Genomic DNA, 12094 nt, shown 5'->3' with positions numbered 1-12094 from the left:
AACAATTCACTTTTTACGGTTCTGAAAAACCTCACACCTAATAATTGCTAAATCAGCACATATGAAGATTTTAGTACTTAGCATTGCAAAGCAGTCACTTGACATTTAGTGATAGGAAGGGGCATCCAAGGGTGATGCCACTAGTGAAAGAATAAATGACCTTAGAGGGAAGGAAGTCAGAGGCAGATATGGAATTTACATGGCTCTGCACTGGGCAGTTGAGTGCTATGGAAAATAGAGGATAATAAATTAATTGGGAAAATGTTGGCAATGCCCAGTCTATATTAACTGAATTTAGCAAACCAAAAAAACATTCATGCAAGTTAATTTAAATCTCCTTTAAAAATATGTGCAACTTGACATACCTAGACCTGAGCTCATCATCTTTCCCACCTTCCCTGTCCCCCAACCAGCTTCTCCTCTTGACTCTTTTTATAGTTAGTGGCTCCCATGTTCTTGAGGTGTCTCAACCCAAGATCTGGAAATTATCTATGTTCCTCCTGCTTGGTTAGCCTCACATTTGGCACAAAGTCTTAATCAGTGTTACCTCCTAAGTGTTTCTCAAATCCATTTCTGTCTTTGAATCCACCAGCTTCATTAAATCACGACAAATGTTCCTGCCTTATCTCTTGTCACTCCTTTTTCTCACCTAGAAAACATCTATTTGGTTTTCAAAACTTGCTCCAAAGATTGCCTTTTTCCCATTAAGATTGGCTCCAATTCCTCATTGTGCAGGTAAAACAGTGATTCTCAACCTTGGCTGTGCTTTGGAATCACCCAAAGTGTTAAAAAAGGAAAACTGATCCGCCCCCAGATATTCTGATTCAACCAGTCTGGAGTGTCACCTGTCATGGGATTGCTGGAAACTCCCTAGGTGATTCTAAGGTGCAGTCAAGGTTTGCAAACAACAACATTAAAATGATCTCCCCCTTATTTTGCCTCCTCTGCTGTATCTTATAACAATATTCTAAAGCCTGGTTAAACATCAACATCACTGAGGTGATTTAAAACAGATTCTTGGGGTTGTGGTGGGCTACCTTTAAGGTGATCCCTGTCAAGTCTACCTTTTGATATCCACACCCTTGTAAACCCCCTCCTTGAGTTTGGGCAGGGCCTGTGATTTGCTTCTAACCAGTGGACTATGGCAACAGTGATGGTGATCATGTCAGGTTATGTAAGAATCCTTGTGAGTGGACTTGCTCTTCCCCTTGATGGCTTTGAAGAAGCAATTGGCCATACTGTGAGAAGGCAATGGAGAGGGCCATGTGGCAAGGAACTATGAGTGAACTTTGGGAGCTGCAAGTGGCAGTGCTTAGGAGCTGACCAGGGCAAAGGAGTGGATTCTCCAGTGAGCTTGGAAGATTTGTCGCCACTTGTGCCTTTAGAGGAGACCTGAGCCCTGGTGGACATCTTGGTAGCAGCTGTGCCCAGAATCCGAAGCTGCAGAAATAGTGAGATAATAAATATGTGTTGTTTTAAGCTGCTAAGTTTGTGGCAATTTTTAATGCAGCATAGAAAACTAATACATAATAGCAGGCCTAGCGTGGTGGCTCACACCTGTAATCCCAGCACTTTGGGAGGCTGAAGTGGGTAGACTGTTTGAGGCCAAGAGTTTGAGGCCAGCCTGGGCAATATGGCAAAACTCTGTCTTTACAAAAAGTACAAAAATTAACTGAGTGTGGTGGCTTGCCCCTGTAGTTCCAGCTACTTTGGAGAATATGGTAGGAGAATTGCTTAAGCCTGGGAGGTTGAGGCTGGAGTGAGCTGTGATTGTGCCACTGCACTCAACCTGGGTGACAGAGCAAGACCCTGTCTCAAAAGAAAAACAACAACAACAACCACAAAAACTGCATATAAGGCCTGTTAACTTTTTTCGTTATAACCTGTCCTACTTAAGGCCTCCTTTTAAGGTGAAAAGATATAGACTACTTCCCTGGTCAAATACCTGTCTGTATTCCTCTGGAATGACCTAAGAGCTGTCATCTTGAAATCCATGCAGGTTAACCTCAGGACCTCCAATCCAGCTCTTGCATTCCCAAAGCCTTCGTATAAGAATGTGCTGGTAATGAGAGCAAAGGCCAAACCCATGGTGTTTTCAGGGGCTTCTGATCTTACTGGTGATGCTTGGAGGTAACCTCATGTGGAAGGAAATGCCAAGGTGTACTGTCAGGTGGTTCCCAGGACTTGAGGGGGCGGTTAGTGAAATGAGAGGGCTGACTGACCTGGTTAGTGAAACCAGTTCTGCTAAAGAATCACCACTTATCTTTTTTCTGAGGTGAGATCTTCCTGTTGAAATGTGAAAGCTGAGGGCCAGGTGATAATGTTGAGAGGCCTCTTTTGGGGCTTACTCCTTTGGGATGCCCCCTTTGGAACAGGTTCAAGGGCCCCTATTTTCCTAACTCAGCAATGGAGTAGGTGATTTTCAAAGCAGAGACTGTTGTCGGCTATATTTAGGCAAAGATTTGATGGGCATGTTAGGGAGGAAGTGGCAGGAATTCCACGCTGGGCAAGAGATTGGATGATACAACTTTCAAGGTCTTTTCTAATCTAAGATATTTGATTCTAGGAGCTGTGCTACTCCTAAAATAATTTAGTGAGAAGGAAATTAGGGTCTAGGTAAATCAGACGGTCATTAGTACTAGTCTGCTGATACATGTCCACTCACCTCTCCTAGTCCAATAACATCTGTAAGTTGGCAGGATATTATCAGACTTTCTAAATCAATTGCCTATTAGAGTTCCTTTAATCATTATTTTAGATTTTTAAAAATGCATATTATTCCAAAATGAGATACTATTTTGGCTCCAAAGAAACATATTTCTGGTAATTTACAGTCGGTTTCATGAGTCACCTTACACATTAGCATTCAATTCACTATTTTTCATAGTAAACTTTCCAGTAATTATCTTATCTTGAATTCTACATTTAAAAGATCAATTTTCTTTTTGAAATACAGTAAAGAATAAAATACCTTTTCAATAGGGTTTCTTTCTTGTACTAGAGATATTGAATATAACTTGGAATACCTAATGAAGAGTCACAGAGTATTTTTCTTAGCATTTTTTTGATAAATTTCTTATGATTTTCCTTATATTTTTCTTGAAAGTAGTAGTCCTTTAATACCATTGAATCATTGATTTCTTGTTAAATATTGAGTGGATTTTTTTTTTTTTTTTAATCATATCACTTCTGATACCAAATGAGAGGATTTTCACCTCCTGAAACCAAATACATGATGTCTTTTCCAACACCACTTTTCTAACTCTTTGACAGGGCCCAATCCCACAAGACTGCCCCATTTCAGATGCCACCTGCAAGTCCCAGGCCAACTGTATTTCCAACTGACAGGCTATAAACTGGGGATTCTCACAACCCTCAGGTTTGATAATCTGCTTAAATGGCTTACAACTTAGGAAGGCACCTCACTTACATTTAATGGTTGAGTTGTAAAGGATACAGATGAATTGCCTGATGAAGAAGTATATAAAGTGAGGTCCAGAAGGGTCCCAAGCACAGAAGCTTCTGCTTTTGTGGAGTTGGGATGCACCGCTTTCCAGCATCTCAGTGTGTTTACCAACCCAGAGGCTCTCAGAACTCTATGACTTAGGGCTTTCTATGGAGGGTTCATTCCATACATCGTCTTCCTTTTGTGTATGTGTGTCTCAGTGTCTTCTCCTTATAAGGACACCCACCAGTCATGTTGGATGAAGGGCCCCTCTACTCTAGTAGGACCTTAACTTATATCTGAATTGTATCCACAAAGCTGCTATTTCCAATTAAGGGGTCACATCTATAGTTTTTGGGGATTAGGACTTTGCTGTGTCTTTTTGGGAGTCATAATTCAACCCATAGCACCACCTATTGGGGTTAGTTAGGAAGCATTGAACTTGAATACCCCAAATGCTGCACTGAGGGCTTCAGCTGTTGGCATTGTGAGCCCATCAAGAGTTCTGAATGTTTGTGCCTGTTGCAGAGGAGGGTGACAGGCTCAAACGTAAAGAGTTAGTAAGTTGCTAGCTGGCAGTTGGGAAAACTGGAAAGACAAATGATTTCAGGAGGGAAGGCCAGATAATTAGAGTTGGAAGGGACCTTATAGATAAGGTGGTTAAACCTCATTTTGTGGATGAAGAACTAGTTAGGGGATAGTGACAATGGTGTGAGGATGGATGATGGAGCCTGGATTGCTGTGGCCTGGTGCTGCCTAGTTGCTGCCTCCTTTTGCCTCTCCAGAAGCCACTCGACACATGCGCCAGCCATACTCTTAGCTACCGGGGGCTGATTCTAGGAGATCTAGCTACATACTGAGGGATTCAGCATTAGCCCCCTTCTAACCTCATGTTACAGTCCTAATAATCAGTTTGAGGTTCGAAATCCCTTGTGTGCTTGCTTGGGCATTGGTTTCTGTGTCCTCCCTGTGCCCGAGTTCACATCCTCAACACTGGGCCTCTGTCTTCTCGTCAGGCCCCTCGCCAGGACCTGCTTTGACTTGTGAGTCCCACAGCCTGCTGGAAGGCTGCCGAATGCCAGCTTTCTGCCTGTGCACCTGGACAGCCAGGTTGCTCCTTCCCCTGATCCTGGAACCGAAGTCTGTCACTCTGTCCTCCAGATGTAGACCGTCTGCAGCCTTTTGTCTTTTGGGTACTTTTTGCTGAATCCTCTGGATGGAACGTGCTGTACCTTTGTTTCCCTGCTGCCTGACCTGTTGCAGAAGGTGGCGATGTTCTAGATGCCTGCCACTGCCAGTTTTCCCTCCTCGTCCAGTTCACCAGAGTGGGACTAACTGTTGAGAAGGGATGGGAAAAGCCTGGAGTCCTGTCTGACTCTGGGGTGAAGAGAATCTTTCCTAATTAACCATTTCAATACACTTAGAGGAACAAAATATGTAACAGTGTGTGTGGTGTGATAGAATTTATATTGAAAAGGTGATATACACTTGTATATGTACAGAATACTTTGGGAAGAATCTATAATCTGGTCACAGTAGTTGCCTCTGGAAAGAGGAACTGGGGGCCTTTGGGACAGGAGTAGGAGCTGAGACTTAATTTCCACTATATTTAAGCAATATTTAATTGCTTCCATTTTGGTCTTGCTTTGTCACCCAGGCTGGAGTGCAGTGGTGCAATCATAGCTCACTGAAGCCTCAAATCTTGGGCTCAAGCAATGCTCTCACTTCAGCGTCCAGAGTAGCTGGGACTATAGGCACCACCACCACCACCACACCTACATTTTTTTTTTTTTTTTTTTGGAGGTGGTGTTTGGTTATGTTGCCTGGGCTGGTCTTAAAACTCCTGGCCTCAAGCAATTCTCCTATCTCAGCCTCCCAAAGCTCTGGGATTATACTTGTGAGCTACCTCACCTGGCCTAATTGCTTCCATCTTAAAACTCTGTACATGTATCACCTATTCTATAAATAACTTAAAAAAATAAAGCAAAAATACATTTGAGACATTTTACTAAGTAAAGCAACCTTGGGGTGACTTTTTAAAAATTTTGCAATATTGTTATTAGAGAGTAAATGTATTTGTTATCTAGATTTAAATGTCTTCATATTGCATTTTCTAGATCGAGCAACTGTGTGTTTGAAGGGACCAGTCTTATGTGATAGCAGATAGAAATATCTAGCTGGTCTGGGTGTTTGAATGCTGATACTCTATTTGTGGCTGTCTTTTCTGATGTCCATGTTGCTTTGGGCATTTAACAGTAAACCCATGTTGTTCTCCTTGCTTTAAAGTTTAAAGTTACATTCTAATTCTCATGGAGTGAAAGGTAAGACTAATTATACTGCCTGTATGACCGAGAAAGAAGGATGACCTTGTCCCATATGCTAAAGGACCTGAAATCTAGAGAACAACTTGACACATCTATTTCCAGACAGAGCAGCAGTGACTGGCAGGAAGACAAAGAGGAGGCGGGTCTATAAGGAAGACGTCTGGTTGGCAGCGGTGAGTGGGAAATGTGCACGTGGCTACTTGCACGGGGCCCTGCATGGAAACCTGGCCGAGAGGAGAAATGGGGACTGAATTGCGTCTGCCGTGGGTGTGTGACGGAACTGCTATTCTTATTATGCCTTTAGTATTACCTTTGTCTCCAGGCCAGTACATTCAAAGAGACAAGAATGAATAATTATGGGAACCAGATGGGACATTCTTGTCATTTTCGCAGTGTTTTCCAGAACATTGTCACCAAATCACCAAACAAGACAATATTGCAAATATCTAATTCTTGGTCTTTATAATCTTTGGGTGGCTTAAACAATGGAAGTACTTGGAATTGGAAAATAATGGATTAAAATTAGGCATAACATTTACTTTGTCTTTAATTACTTCAATTCAAAGAAGAGTACATTTGAGCTGAGTACCCTGTTCTTGCAATTTGGCCCTCCATGGGTGTCCAGTGGCTCTTTAGTGAATAGTCACTAGCAAATGGGAGAGAGGCTCACAGCCTGAGGATTAATCAACTAAATCCAACATGCTTACTGAACACCAGTCATAATCTAGAAACTGGTGAAGATAAATAAAGCATCGTTCTCAGTCTCTGCTGGGAAAGATGACATTTAAAAAATGTACAGGTCCATAATCCCTGAGTCACAATTCTGAAATCCAAAAACCTCATAAAATTGAATTCTTTTTTCCACAACTTTTCTGGCAGCAAAACTTGAACTGATGTGAGTCTATTTATGTATATCCTTTATTTGTCCCACTTAGTGTAGATCTTCATATGTTTTGCTTAAGAAAGATTAACGGGGTGTTGCCCCAGATCCCACTGCAGAAGTTACATAATATTGTTGATTATGCACGAGATTTCTTTCCTAAAATCCCCACAATTCAGAATTCTAAAACATACCGGGTGCCAAGGGGTTGGGTTTAGGGTCTTTAGACCTGTAATTCTTCAAAACTTCTTGCTCTGGAGAAGACCCTACTTTGAGGGCACCTGATATCTTCTGGGATGAGGACGTAGGCTATGTTGTCTCTGCTTGCTACAAAGAACTTCAGTAAGTAGCAGCTTCAACCCGACTTTCTCTAGAACTAAGGTCTTCTTTTCTCTCCAGTTAGAATCCTAAAATTTCCTTGGGTTTTTTTGAATAACTTACTTTCTTCACTGAAAGTATTGCCTTGCCAAGGATTTATTCATTTTTCCTATTAGAGAGATTAATACCTCCCAAGTTTCTCCTTAGATATATTGTTTAATCCTGGTGTAGTTTTTTTTTTTTTTCAGAGTTTTAATTCGTCCGTGTCCTATTTCAGCTGTAGAGGACTCCATTTGAAATATTAGGTATGGTGGCATCCAGGAGTCGGCCCCCAACCCAGGGAAGTTCCTGTCTTCAGATAAAATAGCTTTCTGCAGTCTTAATAGAAAGTTTCTAAATAATGTTCATTTCAATTCTTCTTTCCTCCTGGTCTTTTCCCTGTAGATTAACAGTAGCTTGTTTAAAGTTGTGTTGGAACAGGTGCTAAATTCTCTTTCTTTGGGAATACAAGAGCAAGCCCACATGAGAAGATACCTGGATATCCAGTTCTTTCACATGAGTGGGACAGTGGCTTGAAGTGACCATCATTCCTGTGAACTTTGAGGAGGCTGAAGTTGTGTGTATAGGCAGATTCTCCTTTAGAGCTTCTGGCATTCGAGATATAAACCCCTTACTGGATGGAGTGGGGGCCTTTTCCAGGGGCTTGAGAACTGCAAATGCAGTGTTGAGTTCCTGATACTTCTTGTAAGGGGAACCCTTTCCTGGTTCAGGGGAGGACCAAGAACCCAGGGAGGGAGTAGCCTGCATGACTCCCCCTACAGGAATTGAAGAGAAGAGCAGGAAGGCTTTAGGTGTCTAAAGAATCATGCAACAAAGTAAAACCAGGATTAAAAACAGCAAATAAATTTGTAATAGTTTTAGTTAACATGGTCTGTTTCCCACCCACATCAGTTAGGAGAAAAGCTGGTAAAAAGACAGTAAAAAGCTAGTGTGATTATTTTTAGGGAGAGCAAGTAAGAATTCCTTTTATTATCTGGAATCTTCCCCTCTCTTCCACTTAAAAATTTTACTTCAAAATACAATTTTTCATAGAAAATTTAGAAAAGACTGCTCATTCATAGAAGAAAATAAAAAAGTCCTCTTATCCTGCTGCATAGAGATAATCACTTCTGTCATTCTGGCATACACCCTTACTGTTTTCTACACCTGTTTTTAAAGTGCGGGGGCATTTACAGGCTTAACAATAATTTATTTCCCTTTTCTTTTTTCCTTCCTTACCAAACTTGTTCAGAACAGAGTCTCTCTTTACAGAATTAGGGAATGGTGAGTTTTACTCTGAGCTTATCCTAAGAAATGTTTAGGTTGAGTAGTTTCAAGGTGGTAGGAAAAAGAATCCCTAATAATTTAAATTTAATACTCTTTCCTGCTGTGATTATTTATCAGACACAGCAAGGAAAACCCTGGAAATGTACATGCAGCAGGGAGTCATTGTGCAACATGTAGACTAAATTGTAGCCAGTGCAGGGAAGGTGCTAGCACAGAGTAAAATAGGCTTTGGAGACCCTCAAAGTAGGGCGCTGTTCACACTTACTCATGAAGGACACTGGGGGCTGCACTCCCATGGGAGACAGAAACCAGTTATTGTCTACTTTACAGTCCAGTTAGATCTTTTATGTGTATTGCATGTGTATGAGCACCTCAGTCTTGTGAATCTCAGAGGGGTGCTAATTAAAGACATCAAATGACTGAGTAGTATAGATGTTTATAGCAGTTGATACACGGGTGAGGGCAGTTCTCACCTAGAAATGAAGTACTTTAAAAAGCTTTTTAGCAAAGTCACTGCTTAGGTAAAATTGCAAATATGAAACTATACAGAGACAATCTGGCAGTCCCCTACCATTTATTTTGCATCTCAGATAACCCAAAAGCACATGGTGATAGAGGGGATGCTGAGTCTTTTCCTTCCTATCTCCCGTGGAGGATGTGTGAAATGAAAAGCTAATGTGAGGGCATTTGAGAAATTTTCAGGGGAAAAGTAAGTGCCGACTTAGTGGGTCTAAAAGCACAGCGAGCTTTATGTTAAGACTTCTTCCCCACTCGAAATTTACCTAAGATGTGTTGGAGACTTATGCCTATATACCCACACACACGCAAATATATATACACATACATACACACCCACCCACACATATATAAGTTGTAAATATAAATATGTAAAAATTATAATTAAATTTTAAATATATAGATAAAAGTATAAAAATATTTATAAATATGTAAATTATATATTTTATGTATAAACGCATATGAAATATATAAAAATTTTAAACTGCTACCTTCTCCCATTAAGCCATCTATCTGGCTTGAAGCCTTTGGAAATGCCCCCACTAAAGATCTGGAAGGAAACTAATCTGTACAGAGTTACAGAATTAGTCAGGGTCATTATCTAAACATGTTCACAATTTTACATGCATTTTTGCCATCTCGGTTGCCAAAGGTGTTTCTTAAGGAAGAAATGCTTTTGCCTGACAATTTTCCTTGTACAGGTCTGAGTTACACTGTGTTACATCACAGCACCCTGGTGAGTTAAATAACATGTTGTCACTGAACATAATTTTTAGTTTCTTTGGGGATTGGCTATTTCAGATGCCTATTGAATAGGGGATGTTTTTACTTCATTATTGGAATGAGAATGAATCACCTCAGATTCTCATCTTTCAAGGTGAAGTCTCTCAACTCATAATTTTTTTCCCTCTGAGATAGTAGATAAAAGCTAAAATTTTAGAAAACTCAAAATTGAAGTAATTTTTAGCCTTTTCAACTAAGAGTCTGCAATTATAAATAAACCAGTTGTTAGTCTTGAAAGGGTAGTGTTTAGTTCTGTATGGAAACATCCTCTGGCAACTCATTTGCTTCTGATATTCTCTGAGGATTTCCAAAGCTTCTGATCACAGTCTTGTGTTTATTTGCCTTCTTTACAAAATACAGCCAAGGGCTGAGCAATTAGGATTTTAATTTTATGTAACGTTATTTCTCTCCTTCACTTAAAAAATTGAAGAAATGCCTGTGCAAAACAGAAATGTTAGTAACCTTTTCTTTGTTTATTAGGCATCTATAGCATGCGTCAAACTACTCATATAATATAGAATTAATTATTTTTGTCATGCGCTGTGAATTTTTCATAATTTTACTGATGGTGGTTTGCATACAGCAGGTGCTCAGTGCCTTATAAACTGACTACAATACATATTAATATATATTGCCTTTTGATCTGATTATACCATTACACTTATCTTTTGTTTTAAAATTTTTAACAGCTCAACTGAGCTCTAATTACATCTGTGAGATGTAATTCACATACCATACAATTCACCATTTAAAGTGTACATTTTAATATTAGTATATTCACAGTTGTGCACCTATCATTACTATGTGTTTTGGGGCCATTTTCATCATCTTGTACTCATTAGCAGTCACTCCTTATTTCCATCCAACTCCTCCCTTGCCCCTAAACCCTAGACAACCACTGATATACTTTCTGTCTCTATAGATTTGCCTATTCTGGACATTTCATATAAATGGACTCATACAATATATGGTCATTAGTGACTGGCTTCTTTCACTTAGCATAATGTTTCCAATGTTCATCCATGTTGTAGTAAGTGTCAATACTTAATTACTTTCAATTGCTGAATAATGTTCTATTTTATGCATTGTATTAGTTTGTTTTCATGCTGCTGATAAAGACGTACCTAAAACTGGGAACAAAAAGATGTTTAATTGGACTTACAGTTCCACGTGGTTGGGGACGTCTCACAATCATGGTGGAGGATGAAAGGTGCTTCTTACATGGCAGCAGCAAGAGAGAATGAGAGAAGAAGCAAAAGTGGAAATCCCTGATAAACCCATCAGATCTCATGAGACTTATTCACTATCATGAGAATAGCATGGGAAAGATGAACCTTATGATTCAATTATGCCCCCATGGGTCCCTCCCACAACACATAGGAATTTTGGGAGATATAATTCAAGTTGAGATTTGGGTGGGGACACAGCCAAACCATATCATCCCACCCTTGACCCCTCCAAATCTCATGTCCTCACATTTCAAAACTAACTGTGCCTTCCTAACAGTCCCCCAAAATTTTAACTAGTGTCAGCATTAACCCAAAAGTCCACAGTCCAAAGTCTCATCTGAGACAAGTCAAGTCCCTTCTGGCCTATGAACCTGTAAAATCAAAAGCAAGATAGTTAATTCCTAGATAAAATGGGGGTACAGGTGTTGGGTAAATACAGCCACTCCAAGTGGGAGAAATTGGCCAAAACAAAGAGGTTGCAGGGCCCAGGCAAATCTGAAATCCAGCAGGGCAGTCAAATTTTAAAGCTCCAGAATGATCTCCTTTGACTCCAGGTCTCATATCCAGGTCATGCTGATATAAAAGGTGGGTTCTCATGATCTTGAGACCATGTGGCTTTGCAGGGTACAGCCTCCCTCCTGACTGCTTTCATGGGCAGGCATTGAGTGTCTGTGGCTTTTCCAGGTGCACGGTGCAAGCTGCCAGTGGATCTACCATTCTGGGGTCTGGAGGACAGTGGCCCTCTTCTCAGAGCTCCACTAGACGACACCCCAGTAGGGCCTCTGTGTGGGGGCTTTGACCTCACATTTCCCTTCTGCACTTCCCTAGCAGAGGATCTCCATGAGGGCCCTGCCCAGCAAACTTTTGTCTGGACATCCAGGGGTTTCCATGTATCTTCTGAAATCTCGGCAGAGGTTCCCAAACCTTAATTCTTGACATCTGTGCACCCACAGGCTCAACACCACATGGAAGCTGCCAAGGCTTGGGGCTTCCACCCTCTGAAACCACAGTTCAAGTTCTAAGTTGGCCCCATTCAGCCACGGCTGGAGTGGCTGGGACATAGGGCACCAAGTCCCTAGGCTGCACGTAGCATGGGACCCTGAGCCTGGCCCATGAAACTATTTTTTCCTCGTGGGCCTCCAGGCCTGTGGTGGGAGGGGCTGCTGTGAAAGTCTCTGACATAGCCTGGAGACATTTTCCCCATGGTCTTGGGGATTAACATTAGGCTCCTTGCTACCTATGCAAATTTCTGAAGCTGGGTTGAATTTCTTCT

The sequence above is a fragment of the Papio anubis genome, chromosome 15 (genome assembly GCF_008728515.1).
Source record: "Papio anubis isolate 15944 chromosome 15, Panubis1.0, whole genome shotgun sequence".
In the NCBI taxonomy this organism is placed as follows: domain Eukaryota; kingdom Metazoa; phylum Chordata; class Mammalia; order Primates; family Cercopithecidae; genus Papio; species Papio anubis.
This window is presented reverse-complemented; position numbering follows the sequence as displayed.